Below are 21,766 nucleotides of genomic sequence, written 5' to 3' on the forward strand. Positions count from 1 at the left end.
TCCTAAGTCACCCTTGCCAGGTAAGCGTTCTTGGGCTTGTATTCTTGCCTGCACACGTGCACAATTTATAGCCGTTTTTGTCAGGGTTCTCCAACAGAGCAACTCCAGTGTTATTTTCGCACAGGTGGAAGAAGTTCATGTAAGACATAGCAATGTTTATTTGAAAAAAAATTGACTGCAAAACAAACGTTTGGACATTCAAACCGTAGCAATAAGTGTACCAAATTTTACAATTGATAGGCGGAAATGTGCTGTGTTGTTGGCCATCGATAGCGTCGCAACTTTCCGACGCCTTGTTTCCTTTCACCGGTGGCACTCCAGACGAGACTGGCTACCACGACCACCCCGCGACGCCACCGATGTGGCTGCTACACTACCACTACCCTGCCCACCATCCAGACTACTGGCAGCCGCCCCCTCCACCACCTCCTCCTCCTGCTGGGGTTTCTTTCATTCCGTTTGAAGAGATTCTACTGGAAGCACGTCGATCCAACAAGGCTGAAGGTAAAACTAAGAAAGATTCAAAACTGAGACGCGGTGCCCTCCCACTCTGTTTAGGTATCCACTTGGCCCCTTTTGGGAGGCAAAAGCAGAAGAAGAAAGGCCCTCTTGAGAGTGTTACCAGGCAGAATATTCTGACCCCCTCAAGAGTGGTAGTACTTTGATTCTCAGATAAGAGTTCCTTCATTCTATCTAAGAGGGTCAAACTACTCTCCAGAGCGTGCTGACACTCATCCACTAATAGAGTCACTTTGCCTCATTAAAAAAGAGTCGTATATGCGGCAAATCATAACTCTCTTATGAGATTCACACATACTCTTGTTTTTCTCTTGGAATGTAGGCATATACGCTGATTTCCCATTCAATCACTCGATCGCGTGCCTATGAACCCCAGCAGTATTTCTTATTGACTATTCCATCAAGAGGGCCCGTGAACTGGCCCCACCTTCTAAGTGAGATCATAGTGTTGATTCAAAAGGGCAGACCGTTCGAACACGGACACAAAAAAAACTCAAAACACCATAAGCGCCTTACGGTGTAAGGTAAACTGCACTAGAGCCTAATATATTGAAACAAAAGTGTATCATGTCGTCATCCAACAACACTTCCGTGACATCATTTTCGGCACCTATGTGAGTTCAGTAAAATGCGCACAAACTACAAAAAAAGATAAAGTGCGCAGTTCTACGAAGTTAACGATGCCGACTTAGTGGAGTTCGGTCCTCACGTCCCTAATGTCGACGTTGAGGTAGCCAGCTAGTATGGAGGATTTCTGCTTGTAAGTTTTCTTTATCTGTTCCGTTCCTATTGAGACTGGTATTAGTGTATTGTAAAACCTTTTTTTTTCTGTCTGACATACGTCAGCCGAGCATTGTCCCCCTATATTGCAAATTTAGTAACTTAAAGTGACTGAAAGAGTCGATGACAAAGTTCGATCCTAAGGTCCATAAAGTTCACGTTGAAGTCACCGACTAGTATAAATGGTTTCTGTTTTAGGTGTTTTATATTGTTTCCTGATGTTTATAATTGTTTTTTCCTCCATTGTAAACCTTTTCTATTCACATACACTTGTTTCGACTATAGCAACAGTTTTCTAACCACCATCACAGCGGACACTGAGCGTCGACAACAAACTCCATACCGTGGTCCATATAGTGTACGTTCAAGTCACCAACTAGTACTGATTGCTTGTGCTTTTAGGTATTTTGTATTGATCTGTCACAATCATGATTAATACTGGTCAACTAAAGACCATCCCTGTATACGCTTCACATACCATATCCATTTCATGCTGACCTCGGGGGCAATCACAGTGACATCGACGAGCTTGTCCGCTGTGAAAGATAGTGGCATTCCCATGTTAAAGCGAACCTGTAAATTTTAATTGTGTGTATTATGTTACTGACACTCTATGTTCATTCATCTGGAATTTGTTGTTCCGTTGCAGGAAAAGGCAAACGGTACACGTAAGTATGCTACAATAGTTCAGCTAGGCCCCGCCGCGTGGTCTAGTGGCTAAGGTACTCGGCTGCTGACCCGCAGGGCGCGGGTTCGAATCCCAGCTTCGGCGGCTGCATTTCCGATGGAGGCGGAAATGTTGTAGGCCCGTGTGCTTAGATTTGGGTGCACGTTAAAGAACCCCAGGTGGTCTAAATTTCCGGAACCCTCCACTACGGCGTCTCTCATAATCATATAGTGGTTTTGGGACATTAAACCCCCCATATCAATCACTAGTTCAGCTAGAGTTTACCAGTGCACGGATACTTGGTGCGTCTTTGCTGATTTCTCTTTTAGCAGGACTTGCCTGAGATACTCGGAAACGTATCCCGAAATGCAGATATAGAAATACGGATACTAGAATACTTCCTTTCGGCCGAGATTTTTATGCTCTACAGCTATATTTATTGAGTGCAGGATAACAGAGCAAATAATTTAGCATTTCGTCGAAAATTCCAAGTCTTGTCACATCAGTGCATCAAGAAAACGCAACTTATCATACATAAAGTGTGTGTTTTGCTGGGAAGATGGTTGATTTAACACTATGTTGCATGAGTTATAAGAAACTGTTTAAAAATATATTTTCTCAGTGTCTATTATAAAATAAATGAAGAACATACGCGATAATTTTCAGAATTATTGTGACTGTAATAATGTAGTCAGAGGTTTCTGCCTAATATGGAACACAATGCGAATAGCTGACCGATAAGGCTGCCTTGGTTGAAAAAGCAAAGCCCACCTGATTGTGGTCTTCCGGCCATGATTCGTAAAATAAAGCAAAGCAATCGCATCTGAAAGCCGACGTCTGCGTTCAAAATGTCAGCCTATACGTTTGCTAGTTCGCACAGTGCCGTCTCGCTATACTTTTCTGGCCGAATGACTAACCACTGAGTACAGTGCGAGAGGTTCACTTGCCGCGGAATCGGAAAGATTAAATATGGTTTTAGACTGGTCAGAACTCACATATTGTTTTTTATACACCCACGCCAATACTGTAGAAACAAGTTTCAAGGTACTATTGCTAGCAACTCGGAGTTTGTGAAGCATCTCAAATGCTACCACCGCAACCTAAATTCGGCTCAATGGAGCTGTGCTGCATGATATCAGAGAGTTTTCTCCGCTTTCTATTTTGCATCATGCAGCGATACATGATAGGCATTATATTGCACACTTTTTCGGAGAAATGGATACGGTTCGAAATATTGCTCACACCAATTTTCAGCTGCTTGCCTACTACAAACTTCATAGGAGAAACCAATACCTTGACATGAAAAAAGCTAAGTCAAAATATTTTCCTTGCCTGTGTAGTGAGAAAAGGTTATAAGAAAAAACTTTGCGATTAGTGTTCTGCGTATACCGAGCTAGCAAGCGTTTTGTGGAAACAATTTCACTTCTGTTTTTCGTGCTGTGCAAAGGTTGTCAGCACTTCTATTGCTTCAAGTAGCACGTAGCGATGATAAATCCCCATAAGTATGAATATTCTTCTGGCTCTGTCAGATTCTAAAGTTGGTATCTAGGACCTGCGATAAAAATTATTATTCAAAACGGTCCTTTTATGGAATACCATGCAAAATGGGTTTGATTGAACTGAAACAACCGCTTCAGAAATAGGCTGTCTACTTCACAGTGTTCTTGTGAAGAACAGGCTAGCCGTCTGAAAGAAGTTGGGGATGCTGCATTGGTCTAGAAAGACAGGGATCTTCCTAGGCAGACCGACAACACTACCTTCAAGGTCCAGCCGTCAGCGGAGTCGAGCACTTTACCGTATGGGTAATTTTCTTCCTTTCGGAGAACTTTTCAACACTCTCCCTTCGTAACCGACCAGCAGCGTACTTTTTCTCGGCTTATTACAAAAAAAAGCAATTATTTTACCCCCGGAAACATCGCAGCTGATTTCGGACAAAAAGTAGCCAAGTACACAAGTCATGCGTAGCCCCACGATATAATATATGCATCGAAAAACTAATTCACTACTCAGATATAAATACATTTTTTTACCGAACGTATCTCGACGCAGAAATACAGATGCACACAGGTACCTGTAAGATATTGCTGTGTGAACGAAGAGTCACCTGGACTGTAGGCTATTTACAAGGTAGAATCACAACTGTCGTCGCATAGCCGACCAGTTCGGCTCGGAGAGCGAGAGATCTTCGTCCTCTTCGTCGGGCGCACACGCGCATCGTACGCGAGCCTGACAATATGAATGCAGTTTAATCTCCAGTGGCAGATGCGTCGTCTCGGCGCGTCTAGACGTCAGTAATACTTTCTGATACTCTTGTAGGGTGTTACTACACAAACCTGTCTGTTAAAGACGGTCAATAATGATTTGTTGAAGAAAAGCTGAGGAGTAGTGATGTGACAGCGAAAGAAATGTTTGTGTATGAACAGTAAGTAGTGTAGTTGTGTAGAAAGAATGAAAGCAAGTTTTACGTTTCTGAAATTTGAGTAAGGAGCGGAGCCGTCGGGCAAGGGCTACCATCTAGCGAACGCAAACGGTCATCTTTCAGCATCTTCTTTCTTTCTTTATAACTATTGACATCATCAACCTTCTTTAATTTATGTGTCTTTATCTATTTCTATATCGCTCCCTCTCATTCATCCCACAACCTTCACATCACTCCTCTCCACGCACACTTTTTTTTCCGACCACTTGCAGTACTCTGCTGTGCATGGCTGTGCTATAGTTTACCCTCTACACTCCATTTCTTCCTCCTCACCTTCTCATCTCTTCTCCTCAGCTTCACTTCCCTTTCCCATCCATTGTGTTCTTATACCATGCATGGTAACGGCATGATAGAAGCTGCTTGCCACACACTTCTTTCTGTAGCGCGTACCCACTGAGCTTTTTCACTCGCCGTGCAGCTTCACCTCAATATGAGACAGCTCCGTTATTTTAAGGTTTAAAACAAGTTAGTCCTCGTTATGGTATGTTTTATCAGCCTCACTGTTTCATAAGCTTTGGATAGCTCCGTCTTCCTCGTGAGCGCCAAGGAAAGAGCGAAGTGGGATAATCAGGGTGAACAGTGGAAGTGACTCAGACAGGCTGGCCTACGTTTCGATATGAGGACCTACATTTGTTAAAAGCATTGGACAAAGATAGGTCATCCTAACGAAGTGGAGGAAAGAGCGAAGTATTTCAAAAGCACCAAGAACTTCGCGCGCACTTATCTGCCTTCTCTTACGGCGAATTCCGCTGAGAGAACACGAGTACTCAAAAGCGCGCTAAAAGTGCTCTCTTCAAAGCCAATGTATTTCAGTGGTCTAACACGTGTAGGAGCACTGGCATCCAGTAGTAGAGCGAGAGTGCTTTTGCCGTTCCGAGTGCAGGCAGGAGCAGCTTGTAGTGTTATCACCTTAAAAGCGGAGTACGAGCAGTACGGTGAGTCACGTGACTATTGAACGTGTTATTCTTCGTATTTCGTTTTCTACCGACGAACTCGGCGGCAAATGTAGCAACCGTGTGTAGTTCGACGGTAGCGACGATAACGGCTACGAAGCGCATACGCAGCAAGGTTCGGTGAATGCGTCGCTGCACAAACGTACGAATTGGGATAATGGCGAACATGTGACATACAAACTTCACGCATATTTTGCTGCTCCCCGTTAGACAACATCGGGACTTCGAATGTTTTGTCACGTGGTGTATTACTGCCCCCTCGTCCCCTTCTCACCTGCTCCCCGGAAGCGTGTCGCATTCCAGTGGCAGATAAAGTGTGCCCCCCCCCCTCACTGCACGACGCCCCCAATACTGTTCTCTCAATGGAATTCGCCATTATGTTTTGTTGTTTTCCTCACTCTCGTCCGCGATCTCATATTGTTTCCTTGCGCTTTCGATCGTAGCATCGTCGCTGAACTCTTCGTGCATGCTCTGGTCGGCGTCAGCACACAATTCGTGCTGCTGAACGGCGTCTTGTCGAACGTGACGCTATCATCCTCGCCCTCACTGATCTCATTGTTATCATCGTGGTCCGACTCTATGTAAAGAGCAATGATGGCACTGATGCTTGTTGGCAGAAATATTAAGACCACTTTTCAAATGAGTGGTGCTGCAATTATCAAACTACTGAGTTCTCAATTACCTCATGAGCCTAGGAAAAAAATGTTGTGTATTATTAGCCGAAACAATCGTTATTTCGGCAGTTTTTTCTTTTGCTTCGCTGTCGAGAGGGCGCAAATGCAACTTAGAAGTGAAACAATTTGGGCTGGTTGTGATGATATGACGAAAGTTATAGCTCGAGAACAGAACGATGAAAAGTGTCCTTCTTATCTGTTTGTCGTCGTTCTGTTCTCGCGCTTTAACCATCGTCGGCACTAAAGCGTTCAGCTCTATGGAAGCTCGCCGTGGACGCCAGATTTCTTTGCTGTTTCAAGAATTGTGTTCTTGGCGGCCTTTGTTGTTGAGTGACTCGACTCACTTAGGAAAACCCGAAGTAAGCACTCGCCTGCAGGTTCTTGGAAGAGAGACAAGAGTGGTACTCTGATGCCCTTCCCGTTGAAAAAGGTCACGATTTTTTTTTGAGGGTAGAATCATTCTCAGGCTATGGAAATATCTGTACGTTGCGCCCTCTCTCAGCAGCGGCAATGGCATTGTGCCATACCGAAAGGAAATAGATGAAAAAAATCATATATTTTAAAATAAGCTAGTTGTCAAAATCTACTCCAATGGCTATACAGCAGAGAAATGCTACAACATTTTGGTGAGATTTCAATATTACTCTACGAAGTGTGCGGCTTTCCAGGGCAATTGAACACCACCTATTGGAAATACATGGGCCCTTATTATTAAATATTAAACACTCTGGGAAGTCGTTTTGTTTGTAGTGCGGCATTGTGACTTTGTCACAATTTTCTAATATGTCTCTGTTGAATAGAACCGGTATCTGTTTTTGATAACAAGCTTTTTTTTCGCCAGATATATTTGTTTTCGCCCCTTTCCCATCCAGTTACGGTAGGAGCCGCTGCTGCCTACGCTAAGTTAAGCTAAGTGCAAATACAGGAGGTCACGCTAGAGATGACAGATAAATACAAATATCTGGGCGTATAGATAAGCAATGGGACCGAGTACTACCTAAGGGAACACGAAAAGTACGTGACGACTAAAGGTAACAGGAATGCAGCAGTGATGATAAATAGGGCATTGTAGAACTACAATAGGTATCATGTTGTGAGAGGAATATGGAAAGGGGTCATGGTTCCTGGTCTAATGTTCGGCCATGCGGTCTTGTGCATGAGATCAGAAGTTCAAGTAAGATTAGAAATAAAACCACCATGGAATAGGTAGACTTGCCGGAGCTTACGGGAATACACCAAATCAGGGAGTACAAGGTGATATGGGATGGACATCATTTGAGCGCAGGGAAGCTAGCAGCAAGATAAAATTTGAGAAGCGATTGAGACAAATGGGGGAGGAGCGTTGGGCTTGGAAGGTATTCAGCTACTTGTACATGAAGAATGTAGATACAAAATGCAGGAAGCGAACCAGAACATTGACTGGTAAATACTTAGAAAACAGCAGGGAGCCAAACCAAGAAGGAATCATCGGTTAAGAAGAAGGTGAAGAAAGCTGAGACCGATATGTGGAGAATTGGCATGATTAATAATTCCGCACTAGAGATCTATCAAACTTCTAAGCAGGAAAATGCCAAGGAAAGGATCTATGGTAATGCTCGGGGTAGTTCTCCACTGTTTGACGCCAGGACGGGAGTATTGCGAACCAAGACATATCGGGCCAAATACGAAGGAGTAGACATGGTAGGCAGTGTGTGTGGAGAGGAGGAGAAAACAGCCGAACACTTGATGATGTTCTGTAAAGGGCTTCACCCTATTGTTCAGGATGATAGCGCAGAGTTTGTCCAAGCACTGGAGTTTAGGGACAGGGAGGGCAAAATAGTCATTAAGCGGGTAGAATTAACTAGAAGGAGGTTATCTGATCGGCGGCTAAAGTCGAGGCACGTGTGAAAATTAAACCCTTCACTGCAAAGTACCAATCCTCAACCTCACTATTTAAAAGAAAAAAAAGATAAATCTAGTTTTGGTTCACTAGGTACTACCGCTTGGTGGCGTTAGCCACCGCCCTATCTAAAGGGTATAGCCATATCAATCCATCCATACATCCATCCTTCCCAAATCCCGGGCATGACAAGAACGCTAGGGAATTTAGCTAGCGTAACTGCCATCACGCCCCCTTCGTAACGTGTTGAAGCTACATTGCTTCTAGGTGTGCCGAATGCGCCGTCTAACTACCACGTTCTCACTGTTCTCCCTATAGGGGACCACTGCTCAGCAGGGCTGTGATCTGGGGAACGTCCTTCACCTTGTTGGCAGTCATCACGACCTTGTCAGCGATCATCATTCTTCCAACGACAGGTGAGTACGCTGGGTAACACATGCATCCATGAAAGTGGTATCTTGCTTACAAGCCGTAGTCGTTCCTTGCTACGCTCGAATTCAACCTATAAGAATGAATGCCAACGCCGCCCAAAGTTAGTGCAGTCTCTTCCACAGAGATGTGTTTAGGAAAAACTGGTGAATGATTTAGAGTAATTCGTACTCTACTATCGAAGAGCATTTAAAGGACTAGGTACTCTGCTGTGGGAAACATCAAAGTCGTCACGGGGCCCTGAAAACCCAAGAGATGTGTGTTTAGGAAAACTGGTTAACGATTTAGAGTACATGGTACTCTACTATGGCAGAGCTTGAAGCCGTCCCGTGGGTCTCAATGTGCAGGACGAAGCGCTCAACCATCCGCTGTCTTATGTGTGTTTAGAAAAAATACTTCACGATTTAGAGTATTCAGTGCTCTACTATGTGAGAGCATATAATGTGTTTAGAAAAAGTGGTTTACGATTTAGAGTACTTCGTACTCTGCTACGGGAAGCATATAATGTACATAACTTTCCGAATGAACGGTGTTTTGTGGCAAGCACTTTTCGAGTGTTGCAGATAGTTGAAGTCCCGACACACGCACTCATTTGTGTCTCGGGTTTTAGGTCGCAAACGCGAACGTCCCGGTAAATTTCGTCAGAGAATCTGACATGGTTGCTCAGTCCTACATAATGTTTAATTTTAGTTATAAGTAACTTTTTGTTAGGCGAGTTGTTGTACCTTTCAAATTAAATTTAAGGCGAGAAAAGTACCATCTCAAGAGAGGACACGGAAAAGAGCACCACAAAAAGCTGATTTATTTGCAGGCATACACGTATACATGGGACGTTTTCTTTCTATAGACCCTTTCCATGTTTGTAAACACAGGTAGGCCAATTTCGACATTATGGGTAAAATTATACCGACATCCGCGCGTAATTTCCGCCATAAGTGCTGATTGCTGCGATTTGCGCCAACAAACAAAGCTAACTTGTGAGATGCGACTCGCATCCAACCGCGACGCAGTTCGCCGGCATACCGTTTTTTTTTTCTCGTTGCTTGACTGAGAACATCACATGCACCATTGAATTACGGTATAACCATTGAATTAGCTATACCATGCATATCCAACTAGCCTAACTTTCGATTCTGTTACCATTGAATTAACCCAGCAGGAATCGCGGTAGGCAGAGCGTCTTTTGCATACCAAGACAGCGCCACCGCATTTTCGTGACGTAATTCCGGTGGAATTCGTCTAAATGCAGATACTGAAACTGGGCAAATTTTCACGAAAGCGTAAAGTGCATTCATTTATCTTGCCATTTCCAAACAGTTTGAATCAAAATAGGTCACTTGCTGTATGTAACGCGAACTAAAAAAGACAGTTTCTACTAATGAGACAAGTGCAGCGCATCTGCTCTATTCAGGCTGAGGCACATTTATTAACCTAATGCTGCGCCAATAGTCGTGACCAAAATAACTAACGTGGTCACATCGCACATTTTTCATTTGTGTCCTAGTTGCTTTGATATCGTGCTTACGTTCCACATTTTGTTCTGTAGCGTGAGTCACCACATACTGAGGGACATGATGTTGTAAGGCAAAATTTGAATATCAAAAATATGAGGCCGACATTTGTACTTCTGTTGGCTTCTTAGATTTTTTCTATTCCAGATTTGAGCGCTACAGTATAAAGTGAATTTACTCCAAGCTGGTGTACTTGAGATGGTAGACAGTTCTATTCCTTGTAGAATAAGTGATCCCAAATGGCTCGGTATAAAACTAGCTGAGAAGAGGAAATCCTGGAGCACTTATCAAGGCTTTAAATAGGTGCTAATAACATGAAAACGCTGTTGGCAATCTACAATATAGTGCACCTTTTGCCAAGGATCACAAGCGGGCTTTTGGCATTCACCTTTCGTTACTGCGCCTGAGACGGTTTTCCACTCTTTCATAGTAGAGTATCAAGTACACTAAATTCGTAAACAATTTGTTGCAGACGCGCTCGGCTTTCCTATTGTTGAGTACGAAGTAGAAGTTGTAATCGTTTTTGTAAACACTTTTCCTAAACACACTTGAGTCATAGAGCGAGTGGTGCCCGAGCGACGAAAGACGGCGCCGACGGATGTATAGGAATGATGTGATTTCAATCAGAAAACATTGTTATATCCTACTTTCGAATACTTTTAGACTTCTTTTACCAGCAAATTCAAGTTGTTCCAATATCTATCAGAGCGATATACAAATTTTGCTCTATAATACGCATGACAGTGACATATATAGCTTTTAGCCGCAACTTATGTTTCAGCGTTATCATAAGAGAGGAACACACTGGGAAAAAATTGTTGGAGCAGACCCGACCATATTGTCGGTAGCAAAAAAGAACTGCAATTTTCTCAGCTGCAGTAAGGGCGCACTTGGCTCTATTAGAAAACCCCGCATATATCCTTCCCAGCGCATCCGCACACAATACGTTAACATTAATGGTAGTTGGATAAGATATGCTCTATGGACCTTTTTCTCAATTTTATAGAATACTGCGTGAATGCCACTGACGCACATGTCAGGTTTCTTGCCAATACACACCGCTCAAATCAATCTTCGGACATTTTTTCTCTGCTTCTGGCGATTACCCGCGAGTCTGGAAAGCGCAGTCCAGAAGAGCTTGAAGCGCAGTTCATAATATGCCTATGTGAATTCGGGCCTTCTTCATTCCGCCGAAGATTTCATTCATGCATCCTGATCAGATCATTTCAAAATCTACCGTTTTGCACTATGTAGGAACACCCGCTAGTAAGGGCCTCTCGTAGATTATTCTTTCGGCACATCTCGTGTGCGATAAACCATGCAGATTTCCTTATCCTCATTCATTGCACATTACTTCTTCTATACGAAATAACAATCCATGCATATTCAGTCATGACGCATAAGTCCATCGTGGCGCATTAGAATGGTTCATTCATGACAAGTATTACGGAGAAGTGGTCATCGTAGAAGCAGCTGAGCCTTAATTTGTAGAAACAATTTGTGATTACCCATTTTAAACGAAAAGGTCCGACGATTGTGTATATTTGTCCAACCAAATAGTAGTTTTCGGTCGATGAGATTGGTTTATTTTATCGTTCTCTCACAAGGCCATATTTGTTACAGTCAGACGGTTCAATTTGAACACGTGGTGGACGAATGAGGTATGTCACGAAATAACGGATTGAGAACAATCATTTCTCTGTGACTTGTGAACGTATGTATTAATGAAAAAAATATGGGACGAACACAGTCACGTGCGGACTGGCTGCTAGCGAGAGGTCTGCGCGGGCCGTGCCTAGAGATCCCTGGTGTTACAGAGCTGCGCCTTTCATACAGGGCGCAGGGTACTGCGCTTAGAACGGACCACCGAACCTGAGCCGCAGCTGAACATTGGGGCCAGCCCGTCCGTTCCGGAGCTCAAACTTTCCCCGCCCTACGAGCGTCAACGCTCCCAATAGTGGCGCTTTCTTACGGCCGACGCGAAGATGCCCACACGCAGCCTCCGAGATGGGTGACCGCAGCGCACCACGGCACGATCCCGGAGGCCGTTCTTGGTCACTTCGGAGAGCGCGACGAGGAGAAACGTGGAGGGGGAAAGGACCACCGACCACTGGCGACGGCCGACGCAAGGGGGCCTTCTTTGCCGCGTTTGAAAAACACGATAGCTAGCGCGACTCTATCACGAAGCGAGGCTTCAGGAAATGCGAATAAATTCGAAAATTCGTATTGATGCAGCGGCGCGGTAACGACGCATTCGCGCGCACGCGAAGAAGGCGCAAGACACAAGTGCTGTATTACAACTGTTCCTTAACTTCACACACACAAACAGTGCTCCTACTCCACATTTCGGTTGTGTTAGTTTACCATGTGTTGTTGCAGAACATGCAACGTCTGCCGATTGTGAAGATGTATTAGGCCGTTTTCTCTGTATTGACGCAAGCCGATTTCCGGCACGGGCATTTACTCGTCGATTTTTTTTTTGCATAAATGACAGTTTGTTTCATATTTTCCGATGCTGGTTATTCATGCGCTATGGGAGGTTTTTCCCTCTTCCTTATTGTGCCAATGGTATGTATCATGTGACACCCTTCCTGTAATGACCCCCAAGCACGGGGTTGAGGGTATGAAATAAAGAAATAAATAAATGAATGAATAAATAAAAGAACCGCTTCTCAAGCAAGCATGCCAGAAGTTGGGAACAAGGTGAGGGCTTGAAAGGATGAAAAATCCTTGAAAAGGAACTGTCTCTGTATTCGATGTTTTGAAAAGTGATATCGTAATGATCGGTTGTTGCCTTGAACTACAGCACCACCTTAATCATTCCCTCCATAGACACCTCAACTAAAATACTTCCGCACCTGGTGTTGGGTAACACGTATACTGCCGAATTCTGCGTCGAGGTTAGTTTGCAGAGTTTTATTTACTCGCGTAGTCTTCAGGGAGTCCTCCCACTGACGTGTCAAAAATTAAGAAAAACCACGAAACGCGTATTTTCTTGCCTCCTGAAATTAGCTTAAAATGAATGATTTGCTGGAAGTGACTGTTGTGTTAAATATCTTCGGATTGGGGTTCATGTCAGTGCGATTAACACCGAAGCGAATCATAGCGGCGTTGATTACTGTTATCGAACAGGTTATCGACCATCATTATCATTAGAAACTGCATAGGCCAACGAAACCCAATAAACTATTACGGAACCGATTCAACTGTGTAAAAGTATGCATCGTATTTGGCGTCCCCATAACATGACTATGAGAGCAGCCCCCCCCCCTCGACCCCCCCCCCCCCCGCAAACGTTTATGAACACACTGAAACTCTTTGAAGAAGGACTCCCCCTCTTCTTTCTCTCGCTAAAACAGTTTCAGGTAGAGGAAAGTAAAACACGATGTCCTTGTACTTCCCTGACTCTGCAAGAGAATCCTTTATTTCCACGTTTCCAGTAATGCCAAAACAGACAAGACAGTAAGGTTTCAATACATACGATGGAAGAAGTTCGAGGTTCTTTTTTTAGGTTTTTTGTGGAAATGCCGGTGTGTATTAGGTAACATTGTTTCAGTAATAGGTGTATACAAGTGTATGTAGTATATATACGCACTCTAGCAAACAACAGTGTATTATACACGCATACGCTCGGAAAAATTAGTCACTGAATACTAACAAAAAACTACAAGAGATTCAGTCAATGTGCAAGCTGATCATCGCCTTGATACGTTAAGACTTAGAGCGTTAAATAGCTTAAATTGCGGTTGACGAAGAAATGTGGTATCATTGCTCATTAGAACACTCACGCATAGTGACAGCATGAACACGAAAATTGATTGAAGGACACATAGAGATAGGGCAACACGTCTCGCTTTTATATATGCTCGTATAGGACATGATATATTGATTGAATATTGAGAATAGGACATGATATATTGATTGATTGCCCCTTTTATACTGGCGCAACCCAACATGGGGGTTCAGCCATGAAAGGAGTGGTGCGTTGCTATATAGACGAATTCTTTTCATAATTTCAAAATGGTAAGCAACAGAAAGTTTTGAAAACATTTGTTGGAATATTTAACAATAAAAGAAAAAGAATAAAAAACACTATCGTTTTGATGAATATTCTTGATTTTGATAATCAATGAATTCAGTTAATTTAAGTAAATAAAAAGAATAAGATGATCAAATTTTTTAAATATTTTTTTAAAATAGTCTATGAATCAGATGGTGCCTTGCATCTATTATGAACTTGATCCTCATATGAGCAGTAGCCAATCATAATCATCATTATAGTTTGACCGGGCGGAAACCGACTATCCATGCTCAGCAACTGATGCGAGACGCGACAGGCGCCGGCAAGGCCCGCGACATGAAGCAGTGGGTCCCGTATCCGCCTAAGCCGTAAACAACGGCTGGGTAGACCTGCGGCCGTGTATTCAAACGTACATAACGGACACGCGTGCACACGTGATATGTGCGCACTACGTTTGTCGTTACATCACGACACCTGTTCACTAAACAACACCCTAAGGTACACTTCTCATGCACTGAGCGGACTAATTACAAATGGCACCACTACACCACAACCATCTGTTTTGGCTGTTAATCACCATCGTTTCTGGGCGTGTGCTTTTTCGCAGCATCCCCTACGCTTTTTCACTGCTGAGTTCGCGGCCAAATAAACGTAACAACCGAGTCCTCGCAGTATGTATGCGTGTGCCGGTTGTGTAAGTTTAAACGTAAACAAGTAAAAAACGACAAATTTTGGGAAAGCTTGGATCAGACTTAATATACAGACTCAAACAAGCCTCCACTACACCCAACTTCACGAGACCCAGATAACTGTAGCGCCAACCATCGTCTGGAGAACGACACAGACCTCCTCCAGGGGTTGAATTGCCCTCAACTTTCGGTGGATGAAGGGAAGCGTGGATCTATATCATGATAACACGGAATCAAAAGCCATATCTGCAACCCTTCCAGGCAGCATTTAGAGGAGGAACGTTCTAGAACACTGTGGTAATTTTTTTTTTCGAATAACCGCAGCAAAAGGGGCCGGTGCTCTTTGAGTCTCTTGTTGAAAAATGCCGATGTGCTACCGGCTTCTGCAAAACATAAGTGAAGAATGATGCAGCGGTGAACAACGAATTGTCATTCTATATGCAAGAACTTTGTGAGATGATAAGGGGCCCCTCTCACGTTGAGAGGGGCCCCTTATCGTTGAGATAAGCGTTGAGATAAGCGCGTTAATTGCTTCATTGCCCTGCATAAGTGGGTACTTCTGGCCGATAATTATGAACGAACAATTCCATCAAAAGATATTAATTTGGTGTTAAAAATATGCGTGAGTGGTCGTCCGATCAAGTCTTAAGCCCCTAGCGACATCGCCATTAGTATGTCTGAACAGAGGTCCCTTATTACGTTCCACCAGAAGAGCGAGTATTGCCAACGTCGCACAAGATACGTGGATAACACCCAATACCAGCACTGGCAACCTACGAGGACAATTGTTTCTCGTCCCTCTTGCTTTGGTATTGGGCTGCTCTCTGTAGGTTGTTGAGGCTGCTTACGCAGGAAATACTTTTCGTGTTCTGGTTTTGAGGACATATATACGATCCAATCTTACCAGAACCCTCGCATCGTTGCATTCCATACCGGGAGCGGGGCTCCAATTTAAAAACTGTACCCTCTAACGTCACCAAATCTTGAGCGTCCTGTTCGTCAGCACTCCGCTACTGTGGGGTGCTAGTTTATTATACAATATTAGGCGGACTTTATCGAGTGACGCTAACCGGTCACAATTTACAACACTAGCATTAATTGTACGATGTGGTAGAGTGCTTGCGCTTCAATTTCAGCGTTGCCACTCACAAAGCTACGAACTACAGTAAAAAAAAAGTCCCAAGCAAAATTTCTTTTCAAGAGTCGAGTGAATCTTATTTCAAGTTAACGCACCAGACAATTTGAGGCGTCGTACGCAGCCGGCAGCTTGACCATTCTACACAAGCAACAGCTTCGGTATAGGGGAGATAGCGTTAGCTTTATTTGTACGCCCGCTAACGTCCATAAAAACGTGCGCACCCAGGAGCACGGCGCACGACGCATGCCCAGTGGCATCAAATACTGCCGCAAAGCTCAGCTTTCATCCTTCCAAAGCTGCCTACATAGACGGTATGTTTTCTTCACAGTAATGGCACCACGTAACTCACTCGCAAGTGCGAACAGAGCGAAGGCACAAAACCGCAACAAACACAAACATTGCGTGGAAAACAGAGACGCGCGCACATGAAGGCTCTCTAATGTGTGACGTGACTTGACGCGCTCGGTCGCCTCCGCTGCATGCTCGAGGCACTAACGCAGCACCTCCAGAATACCATTCACCAATTTTCTTGCGCGAAACGTCAAATAAACGTTTTTTCACTCTCTCCTGACAAAAGACTATATCGTCTTTCGACGACATTTTCAGAGGACAATGCAGATGCAAGGCCAATTTTTTTTACATGCCTTTCTTTATATTTCCACTTTCATTGTGCGCGGCCCATTGAACCAGCAGTTCTTAGCAAAATGTATTCAAACCATGAAACGAGGAACATTATAGATGAGCGTATTGCTGCACTCGACCCGAGCGGCCGTCAAAAACAAGCGAAAGGCGGAATCGAAAAGTAGAAATAGCGCTGGTGTGTGGCAACCTAGCTCTGCTATATTACGCGCTTTAGGTGATTTCTGCGGCGCTAAGAAATGCGCTCAAGGGGAGAAGCCGGCTTGGAAAACTTGAAACTGTACTCACGGAACGTTGTCCAATATGCGAAATCAACCAAGAGGGTTTTCCTGGGTATGTTATTGGGAGGACTCTCCGAAACACATTGTAACATCGAACGACATCTCTGTCCCCTGCAACAGAAGCAGAGTACGCTACATCGACTGCGGCAGGGCCACAGAACACGTCTTAACATCGAGGGTTACCAAATCCTTTTCGTTCGCCTGGCGGTGCCTGGCACCCTCCGTCTTCTGCTAGCTCGTACAGCGCGTCGGCGTTACGTTTACTTAGGTTCGCATAAAAACTTTGCGCGAACACTGCCGTTGAGCCATGCGGCCAATTATTAGAGGGCAAGCGATTAGAGATGGCGTTTTCCCTTCTTGTGAAATGCATGGGCATGCAAGTGGTCACAAGCTTCGCTTCTGGTTGCGATTCAGGGTTCGCAGAATATTTCTTCTTCACTGCGTCTGCGCAAAGACGCGGCAACTGACGAGCGTGAACGTGACCAAGCGACGAACGCGAGTTTAGATAAGCGCAACTCTGGAGAGTTATCGACGCGTGAAGCAGCGTCTGAGAGACCACGGGCGGTTCGCCGGACCCGACTCACCGGACCACGCTTATCGGATACGATAGCGAACACGGCGAACACACGAAACTAGATGTAAATGTAGGTGCCCAAAACAGCTCCACTTCCCGGTGCTGATTGTTTTTGTCTGGTTAAGACACGAGTGGTCTGTGGCATCGACGTAATAATTACCGTATTGATATGTCTCTACGCCGCACGCAACGCTAGAGAGTTTTAGGATAGCGCACCGCGAGCCCTTGCGGTGCGGTCGCTGCCACTGCGCATGCGTCGTAACGAGAGTCGGCGTTCGCGGACCGCACACGGAAAATCCGAAATTGCGTGCGGTGATGGCGGCCCGCATGTGGCCCACAAGCGCTAGTTTCGAGGCTACGGTGTCGCTGCGATGGTGCGTTGCGGTTCGTAGCAGGGCAAACGCTATTCTAAAGCTCTTGTGGCACCCGTTTCACCCGCAGCGCTTGGAAACGGTATTCTAAAGCTCCCCATTGGCTCACATCTCAACGCCGCACGCAACACAGCTCAACGCCCCATTCAACAATGGTGGTGTCGCCTCAATAAATGACCTTAATTTGCACGGCACCTGCCGCCGCTGTCAGCCGTTTTCGCTCTGCAAAGGCGTTATCAAAGCCGGGGTCAAAGCGTCAAGGTTTATTTCGTCGAAGGTGGTGCTTGCAATTTTGTGCTACCACGGTTTTAATGCTGCGCCCTGATTATTTTTATTACATCCTCGCTAGCTCGTTTGAAAATATGCGCTTGAGTTGGATTGATCATGGTATGTTTGACAAATCCTTTTAACTGTTTCACTCTGCGGTTCACAATGTGTCTAACACGATGAGAGTGATGGCCGCACAAACAAGCCACAGATACGGTAGAGTGCAAACCAAAGCACAACAGTACCGATCAGTACTTACCGTGCATTGGTCGCTTTGTCTTTCACGCTGCGGTCGAATTCCCCTAATCACGAAATCATTGAGAAACCGGCTGGAATACCATATAATTATGAAAGCCCGATGACAACAAAGTGGGAACATGAACATTGTTATTTATTGCAACTAGCACTGCAAGCATTCTTTTCTCTTCGGGTGACATGTTCGTAGAGTCTTTCCAACGGCACCGGCGTTAGCTATTCGGGCAATGTCGTCTGCTGCCGTAGACTGACTCACAGGTTGGATCCACCCGGATCAACGCTGAATCCCGTTTGCATCCTTTGCCGCTCACTATTTTGCCGAAATGTTAACATCGTGGGCTCGCCACATAAATATGATAACATATCGACTTCTGCACCATCCATTACGCTGTGCTAGCTGTGAACCTACCACACGAACATGCCGCTTATAGCCTCGTTACTTCTAGCGCAACGCGGAAACCGTGAAAATTGACACAACAACAAGGTAACAAGCAGCTCCTCTGTCCTGCATCACGTCTCCACCACTGCGACAAAGTAACATGTTCACCACCCTTAGGCACCAACTCACCTAAGAACAAATTATAGGCACTACCATGCTGTTAGGAAGAATGCGGCGGTGCCCACGATAACGCAAGAACACAAAATATTGCGCTTTCTAGTTCATTTCGTTGTCAATAGATGACGCTACAATCTACTCACTTCCGCTATTTCAGCCAATGTTGTGTTCGGATTTCGATACATGAAGCCTAAGGGGAGTTTGGCAACTCGTATGATTGAATAACTCTGACCACCACCAGAACATGACGTCACTACTAACCCCGTTAAAACCAACATGCCAAGGATGACATGGTGCCTTTGTCAAAGATAGGCCCTCGTATCGAAACGTCGGCCAGCCTGCCATAGGCACTTCTCCTGTTCAGGCTCATTATCACACTATGTCTCCGGTTTGTGTTTTTCACCCAAATGTTAAGAGAGAAATACTTTCAATGGGTCCTGCACTTTGGGTACCAGGTTCTTGTCTGAACGGAGGCCCCGGGTCCTGGCGGCGTTTCCGGCTAGCTGGACGGGTCAGAGTGGCGCATCCGGGACCGAGCTTCGCAGTGCGACCTCCCACTGTTCATCATTCCCAAGCATATATGGTGGCTGGCAATAAATGTGTTGCCAAAAAATATTCGAAATTAATAAAGCAACGTCATCAACACGAGAAGAAAATTGCCTACGTGTCGAAGTTTGAATACCGGTTCTACCAAGCATATATATATAGTTGCGACTGCAGCCTGAGCTGCATACCCCTAGTACGACATACACACACAGTACTTAATTGCTGCGGTGTGATTGGCGTCGTCTTTTCTTCTGTGCCGCTCAATATTGGTGGCTGTGCAGGCTCATTTGCATACCATAGTCTATTCGCAAAGGTGTAGCGTGAGCCGAAGCTTACGGCAAGCCAAGTCACACAAGCGATAGATAGATTGATTGATATGGGGGTTTAACGTCCCAAAACCACCATATGATTATAAGAGACGCTGTAGTGAAGGGCTCCGAAAATTTCGACCACCTGGCATTCTTTAAGGTGCATCGAAATCTGAGAACACAGGCCTACAGCATTTTCGCCTCCATCGAAAATGCAGCCGCCGCAACCGGAATTCGATCCCGCGACCTGCGGGTCAGCAGCCGAGTACCTTAGCCACTAGACCCCCGCGACGGGGAACTAGCGATAGATGAAAAAAAAACAGTAACGAACAAAACCGTACTTTATGTCCTCCGAGGTTCCCGGGGTTCCACTCAGACAGCCTACAGCACCGACTATTTCAGTATGGCTTTCGAAACATCTGCCGAATTGACACAAATATTTGGCAGTGGAAGCTTAAGGACATGGGTCAGAAGAGCATAAAGCATCAGTTCGCAGCTGGCAAACTAAACTGTGCGCTACGGCCAATTAAAAGACGAGAAATTGATGTCACTAGCTGGAAACAGCTAATCTCCACTGGGTAAGCGTTTGCACCGATGTTATGGCTGTGCGTGCGCACATTCCCGGTGACATGGCGAGGTATGTGATTGGGACTGCGTGCATGCTCAGTACCACCGCCACAACTTCGTATGTACGTAAGTTTCTTGGGTAACCAGATACAAACTTTCCAATAGCTCATACGCATTGCAGAAGATTTGCCAATTAGTAAGTGCATCTTCTGTTTAAGTTAAACGTAACGTTACTAGATGTGGTAGTTCACATGTACAGATCTGAATAGCGAGTTATTGCCTGCGAAATTTAGAACGCCTATTTTTGTTTTGTCTAAGTGATAAATCCTCAGTTACGAAGAAAACATCCCGTGGCTCTATTCTGAGTATTGGCCCCGAACGAAAGAACAACTAGTTCTGTTACTTCCTGGGCCACCCTTCGTAGAGGTGGAGCTATGGCATTTTATTTTACGGGATCCTGAAACAGTGCATGTTAGAAAGAAGTAGTTGATTGTTTCCTCTCCAGAAGAATGATAAAAAATACCTGTTCTCCCCCTATGTTCATCTTAATTCACGTGCCTTTATTCTCAATCACGAAGGCGACGAGACAGAAGAAGTTCGTGTGCTCTGACGCGCGGTCGTTCTTTCCGCACTGCAGAAGAAACGCTACCCCGCAGACGCCTCCTTTCGAATCTACTCTATCGCCAATAGTACGCAGAGAAACGCGACTGAAGTATGCCCAGAGTTGAATCCACCGAGGGCATCGCTGCCAAGCCCGACTTGTCGCCAGCCGCGTGTGTGGTCAGCAGGAGCTCATCCCCGAGCCTCATGTCGCGGCATCGCCAATCTTCGGACGTGGTCATTCCACAAACCGCATCGACGGTGAGCAGACACGATCTCACATCCCGGCGCCAACGCGTACCTGGATCTAAGGCCACCAAGTCGCCGTCTGACTCCAAGCCTCCTCCGGACGCGGCTGTCGAGAGAAGCAGGATTATCGCTGGCCCTGCTTCCTCTGCTAGCCCTGTACATAACCCCGCGAGAGCACAGAGAGGCGCCGTGCCTGCCTCTACGACGTGCAGCAGGTACGCTTCTCGCATCATCCTTCCGCACCGCCATCGTGGAGGCGGTGGTGGCGCCAATCGCGCCAAGTCTCCGATGAATCCAACAGCAAAGGCCCGTGGCGTGGCAGCTCGCGGCCCACACGAGCCGCCCCGCATGCCAGTTTCGTGAGAAAGTACCGAGAAAAAGTCTGAGGATGAAGGCAAGACCAATGATAGTGTCGAAGATGTGCGTCTCTTGAGGCCACAGGGAACACAAGCGAGCATTTCCATTGTAGCCAAGAGAAGCCCGTACGAGTCGAGCCTCAACGCGACACATCAGAGGGCTTCATCGGGACACACCATGCTGAGCGAGGAGGTCTTGGAACGAATGCACTCCCTGGTACGTGTGCCACTGGGGCCATTGTTTTTTACTTTGACGTCGAGGCAAGTTTATAGAGCTACATTTGCTCACCGGCTTTTTAGCCACTAAAACTGCCGAGGGCAAAAATCTAGGTATGAATCAAAGAGGAGTTGACGGACATGTAAAAAGTAAGGAAGATGACGAAATTCGCCGATTTGTTGCATTCTGAAATTGAATGTAAATTAGAAATTAACAATTAGTTCCAATTTTTTTCTGCACA

The 21,766-nt window shown here is 45.3% G+C and overlaps 1 long non-coding RNA gene across 1 annotated transcript in view; it reads right to left on the minus strand.

Annotated features, from left to right (window-relative positions):
• LOC142766911 (uncharacterized) overlaps positions 1 to 17,068 on the minus strand; it is a 38,532-nt gene extending 21,464 nt beyond the window's left edge. The window contains exons 1-2 of the long non-coding RNA XR_012884654.1: positions 16,843 to 17,068; positions 16,667 to 16,770 (exon numbers count right to left, since the gene is read on the minus strand). This is a non-coding gene — a long non-coding RNA (uncharacterized LOC142766911). The remainder of the gene's footprint in view (positions 1 to 16,666; positions 16,771 to 16,842) is intronic.
• Between the last annotated feature and the right edge of the window lie 4,698 nt (positions 17,069 to 21,766).

Source organism: Rhipicephalus microplus, chromosome 7 (genome assembly GCF_043290135.1).
Source record: "Rhipicephalus microplus isolate Deutch F79 chromosome 7, USDA_Rmic, whole genome shotgun sequence".
NCBI classification, from domain to species: Eukaryota; Metazoa; Arthropoda; class Arachnida; order Ixodida; family Ixodidae; genus Rhipicephalus; species Rhipicephalus microplus.